A 6,247-nucleotide genomic window follows, 5' to 3' on the forward strand; every position below is an offset into this window, starting at 1 on the left:
TCAGAAAGATTGCAACTTTGCATTCAGCAGAAAGGAATCTGGCTTACCATATCCTAAACAGCAGCAAAGTTTTCGTGGCCTATCCCTCAAAATTGAAGAACATTTGAATATTTTCAAAATGTTACCATCACAAGTTTAGGACATTGGCCGGAGAAGAAATTTTGTGCCAGGGTTTCTCTCTTATTGTCATATTTATTAGAAGGCACTAACCTCATTTCCAGAAGGCCACCCCTCCTCCTGCACAGGAAGCAGTGGTTGCTTTCAGCCAAGGACAGGAGAGTCCCCATCTGATTCATTTTTACACTCAGCCTTGAGGAGTAGGGAATTGTTATGATCCTGGAAAAGGTCCACATAGGTGACTGCATTTTAATGCTTGAGAATGATTTGGAGGAAGGACATTAGGAGGGGAATAGTTGCCTTTACAATGCTTATCATAGTTAAAAGTTGAAAGGAGTAGACCATAAAAGCTGTAGAAGCTGGAAGACAGCCCACAAACCAAGGACATTTTAAAAGTTATTCATTGACTCTTCCATAGGAGGGGCTTGTTCTTTTTTTGGTAACTAAGAAAGTCCTGAGCTCAGATTGAAAAATAAAGCTTTAGGCACATCCCAGCTATTCCCAGCTCTCTGGTTGCAAAGGTAACGTGGCTTTGAGCAGTTGTGACCCTGGACTTGCCTGGGAAAGTCCCTTCTTCCAACAGGGGGATGATTCTAGCTGGAGCCCAGCTGGGGCACGTGGATTGGGACCAAGAGGACAAGTTTGAGAATCAAGGTCAGCAGTCACTGGCTTCAAACCTTAAAACTCCCCAAGGTGCCGCCATTCTCGAGAAAAATGTCCTTATATTGACTTACTGATCCGCCCTTTCCCGACAGGGGCTCTGGGCAAAGGGAAACTGTCCCCAGAGGAAACATTAGAGAAGAACTGAAGACTCATCTATGCCAAGGTTTCTCCTGGAATGAGCTTATCCAGTAAGTATGCCCAAAGCCAAGGGCAGGATGTTACCTTTTTGGGTTTATCTGGTGTACTGTTAAAATTTGGCCAGAAACAGGAGAAAACCACATGCACCACCAGATTTCCCCTTTTCCCCAGGGAGAGGGGCTCTCAGGAGATGTTGTGATGGCCCTTTGTGAATGGAAATGGACAAATGCCACAGAAGGTGCAGCACACGTGAGCTCTGCCCTGTGGTATGTGCGGAATGTGGACGATTTTAACAGAGTGAAGAGGGGAATCTACATCATGGCAGCGTACACTTTGAAATGCTCTGGACATGTATGGGAAGTTAATGGCCAAGGAAGTTTTCAAAATCCTAATCTATAAGAAATTTCTGGAAGGACTGAGTTTTGAGTCTTTAAAACTTCTCAAGCAGCTGAGTTCATGGGCATGGTCAGGGCTGAAGATGCTTTGGGCAGATATCTTCTCAAAAAAGACTTGGGCAGAACGGTTTGAGGGCTTTGCTCAGTTGGATACCTGTGCCATGCCTTCAGTCTTCAGTCTCTGGATGGTATTTCTCAACTCCTGAAGAATAAAGAGTACACTTCTCTCTGATTGTGGGTCGGCAGGTGGTGATTGCTTTGGTTCCATGACTTCTGAAAACTTCAGCTTTTGTCCTTCCCCAGCAGAGTCCACCCCTAGAACACTCAGAAGAAAAACCTAGAAAATACGGATTTGACAAAGAAATGGCAGCCCAGCACCATGTTTTGGAAGTGATTAAAAGTGATAGGCCAACAACTAATCTATAATAGTGTGAAAAGAGCCTATTTTGTAAGTGATCTGATGTATTTTAGTCTGTGTATAAACTTGGGAGAAATCATAGGTGCTTTCGACTGGCTAGAGTTCATTCCTGTGTTAAGATAAAACCTCCTGCTTTCAGAAAACTTCAAGAATATTGCCATGTTTTAGCTGATAGACTTTCTAATTTTTATGTCAAATAAAGGCTATAAAAGTTATGTCTGTCCAATTGGATACTCTTGGGAGGTTACTCTCCCCAGGCTCTTGTCCGCATGGTGTAGGAGAGAAGTGCCGGGCTCTGCCCTGTGATGTACAGTCCCCTTCCACAGCACTGGAGGTGAAGCTGGGCTTTGTGTCTGTACCTGCAAATTCCTACGACTTCTCAGAGTCTTGTAGGCAATGACTGAGGCGACAAACCATGAAGGAAACAAACTAGTTTTGAACAGTTAACTATATGTTATCGTTATTCTAACTGTAATCCAATCCAGGGCCATATTTGATCAGTATTCTACCTGAAGTAGCTTTAAAAAAAAAAAAAAAGATACATTCTTACATGAATATGATTCCAGAAGAAAGTCGCCTACCTTTATTTTCTTGGGTTTGCACTAGTGAGGGAAGGGAGAGAGACATGTTTTAAAATTTAACCATTACACATATGTATTTCAAGGTGGGGCAATTTGGAAAGAATACTACTAGATGGTTATACTTTAACAAAATGTAAATACACACACTTTAGGACTCAAAATCCAGGCAGGCATGTACATTGCAATGTACCAAGGATTCTGTACTTTGACATATAGTGAGAGATATGCAGTTTTCTTTTTTCCTTAGAGGTAAAGTAATTGCCTGCCTGCCTTATGTCCGTTCTTCCTTCCTGCCCTTTGTCACACAAAGTGATCTCATTGCACAGTGATGATCTCCTTCTTCCAGCTCAGGTTGTCTTTCCAGTGTATTCTTGCTTCGCTGTCTCTATCTACTACCCAGTTAATTCCTATCAGGGGATTGATTAACTGATTGGGTTAAGGTTCATATAACCCAACATTTCACCTCTAAACCTTCTTGCATTGTCTCATACCTGCACTTTTGGGGGACACTTCACATATAAACTGTAACAAGAGCCTTGAACTGGGAAGCATATTTCTCCGTTGTACAAAAAATTCTATTTATATCTTCCTCTTTCATTAAGCCAACTACAGTTGGAATGTGTGGGACCAGAGATAATTAAAAATGGATTAGGTAGTAGAAGAAATAAGCTCATAGCTGCCCTTGTAGAATTGCACAGAGGCCTGGGGACTGTGAAGGAGGAGCGGTCAAGTCTTCTGGCAGGGAAAGGAGTGTCATCTGGGGTCTGTTTAGGACAGACTGTCATGTTGTGTTTGGAAAAATGGGTAGTTGAGATTATTTCCAGTTAGAAGGATTAACAAGGGTAGACACAGAGGTTGAAACAAGGTAGCTGTCATGGTCTGTTTTCTATTGCTATGACTGAATATCACAAACACTGTAATTTACAAAGAATAAAGGTTTAGTCTGCTCATAGTTCTGGAGATCCACTGTTGAGGGGCAGCATCCATAGAAAATATTCTTGCTGGGCTGGGGTTGTGGCTCAGTAGTAGAATGCTTGCCTGGCACATGTGAGGCACTGGGTTCAATCCCCAGCACCACATAAACATAAATAAAATAAAATATTGTGTCCATCTACTACTTTTAAAAAAAGAAAAGAAAATATTCTTGCTGATGGGGACTCGCTTCAGAGACCTCAGGCTATACCAACCTCTCATGGCAAGAGAAGCACATGAGAGATGGCCAAACTGGTTCTCATAACAGACCCACTTTCATGTTAGCCCACTAACCTACTGGTCTATTAATCTGTGAATGGATTAATCCATCCATGAGAGGAGAACCCAATCCCAAAGGCCTCACCTCCAAATACCATTAATGTGTGACTTTGGGGATTAAGTTTCTAACACATGAATCCTGGGGAACATACCATAGCAGTGGCCTTCACCAAGATAGGATCATTGGATGACAACTGCCATTTTATTTCGCTCAGCAGTATGACATGCTGTCTTTCCTGAGAGTTCACAGAGATCTTTCATTCTTTTTAATAGCACATAATGACATTGTGTGATATGCCATAATTTGACTATCCAGTTCCCTATTGCTAGATACTTAGGTTGTTTTTGAGAGTTTTAAACAATTGCCCAATTGTTTCCTTAAGAAATATCCATGGAGGGGACAGTGCTGGGGCAGAGTACCCACATGCTAAATCTGTTGCAGATTGGCCTCTGGGAAGATTTACAAATCTCCACTTCCCCCATAGTAGATGAAGTCCATTTCTTTGTATGTCTGCCACTCTGAGTATGTGAATCAATTTTATTTTTGCCAGTCATTTCAGTGATTATTGTTACTGTGCTTTTCTTTAAATGTGTTTTTCTAAATTACTAGAGATTAAGTATCTTTCCCTATATTGATTGGATGTTTGTGTTCTTCTTTTACAGAATTAGCCATTTTGGACCTTTGCCTATTTTAAAATTAGAATGCTATCTTTTTATTTTTTAATGGGAACATTTTGTCTGCCAGGTACACTGCTGATATTTTTCTCAATATGATAGTCATCTTTTAACTTTGTTTATAGACTCTTTCACTGTGCCTAAGTTTTAATATGAAATCAATCCTGAAAGCACAGATAAAAGAAATGACTTTCTATTATGAAAGATTGAAAAAATGATTATCTTTTTTCTCCTAGGATCTATGTCTTTTGAAATCCAACTTTGCTGCTTCTCCCATCAAGAGATAGCAACTATTTCCTTGCTTGTGACCTGCAACTGACCAAGGAGCTGTGGCAGAATTAACAATGTGTATCATTGCTCTCTCTTGAAACCTTACCTCTTCCATGTGAAAAACCCAGACTGGCTGGCTGAAGACAAGAGACATGAGGCCCAGTCTCCCTCACTGATACTACTGTCCAGCACAGGTGGATATGGAAGACATGACAGATAAATTCGTCCTGGATACTCAGCTCCCAGCCCACCCACCAGCTGACTGCAGCCCACTCAGGTTCCGCCTCTCTTGGCTCAGATCAGCAGAACGTCCCAGATGGCTCATTATAGGTTTGTGAGCTACAAAACAGGATGGCAGCTTTAAAGCCCTAAGCTTTTGGACAGTTTGCCATGAGGCAGGAAATAACTGATTCATTTATGTTTTCTTTTAACAAACACTAGGTTTTATTTGGGATTTTTGTTTTGTTTTGTTTTAACTCTTTAACCCATGTGAATTTTTTTTGTGCATGGTGTGAGGTGTGTGTGTGTGGGGGGTCTTTATTTATTTATTTATTTTTTGTAAATGCATAACTAATTTTCTCAAGACTATTTATCAAAGTTTCTTTTGCCACTGTTTTGAAATGTCTTGGTTTCCTTAGTTCAATTCCCATGTATACTAGGGGTGGCTTTTGGACCCTCTAATATGTTCCACTGGTTTATTTTCTTATTTCTATACCAAAAACACAATCTTTAATTACTTAATATTAGAGTATGACTTGATATCTGGAGTCTTCCTAGGGAATAATGTAGCAAGCCAATTATTAGAAGTCAAGTGGAGGGATACTGTCTTAAATGCTCTTGTATTTCTTATTGAACCCAGCTAACTTTTGTGGACGTGGTAGTGATTACTGAAAATGTTTTTTGAAAGAGAAAATGTTTGGTCTCCTAGTATCGTGGAGGCTGTGGAATTCACTGTACTAGAAATAAATTTGGGAACCTTGTGGCATACAAGGATGACATTTGTATTCAGTATCTTTAGTTATCCTCACAATAACTTGGTCAAGGACAAGGTAAGCAACCTGAGAAAGGATGTATCATCATATGATGAAGGAGAAAGAGGAGAAAGAATAGAAGAAGGGGAGGAGAAAGTTAACACTTGCTGAGTGTTGGTCTGTTAGTTTACCTTATTTGACTTTCATAACAAATCTATGAGGTTTTGCATCCCTTTCTCAGAATAGAAGGTGAGAGTCAAGAAAAGGTAAAAGTTACATTGTAAGTGAAAGAGTCAAAATTCCAAAAGTAGGTGAACACACACACACACACACACACACACACACACACACACACGCACGCACGCACGCACACGCACATCACTGAAAGAAAATACCCCTAAATGTTAGGGGTGATTTTCTCTAAATAGGGGGATCATGGAAATCTCCATTTTCTTCCCAGTACTTTAGCTGGTGTCCAGATTTCCTGCAGCACATTCTCCTCACACTTAGCCTGACTTGATCAGTGTTACCAGGCTAGTAGAGAGTGAGACCCCCGTGTGAGAAACCTCCATTCTGCTATGTTATTTCTCAACCTGCAGTTGGAAAACAAAATCCCCAGGTGATTTGTGGGCATGTTAAGTTTTGGGAAAGATTGGTTGAGTCCCACCAGAAGAAATGTGTAGATCATATGTTTTAGTAAGAGTCTTACTAAAGTCTTACTTTAAGGCTTCGTGCTTTAGAGTGTCTATTGAGAAATACTGTACAGCA

The 6,247-nt window shown here is 40.6% G+C and overlaps 1 long non-coding RNA gene across 2 annotated transcripts; it reads left to right on the forward strand.

The window, feature by feature from the left end:
* Window positions 1-586: 586 nt before the first annotated feature.
* LOC306665318 lies at window positions 587-5,646 on the forward strand. Of its 2 annotated transcripts, none has more exons than XR_013764972.1 (3): window positions 587-771; window positions 873-968; window positions 4,227-5,646. It is a non-coding gene; the product is annotated as an uncharacterized lncRNA (long non-coding RNA). The 2 variants fall into 2 exon arrangements; XR_013764973.1 differs by having other exon boundaries at window positions 4,637-5,646.
* Window positions 5,647-6,247: the final 601 nt, after the last annotated feature.

This window comes from Sciurus vulgaris (genome assembly GCF_902686455.1).
Source record: "Sciurus vulgaris genome assembly, chromosome: 7".
Taxonomy (NCBI): domain Eukaryota; kingdom Metazoa; phylum Chordata; class Mammalia; order Rodentia; family Sciuridae; genus Sciurus; species Sciurus vulgaris.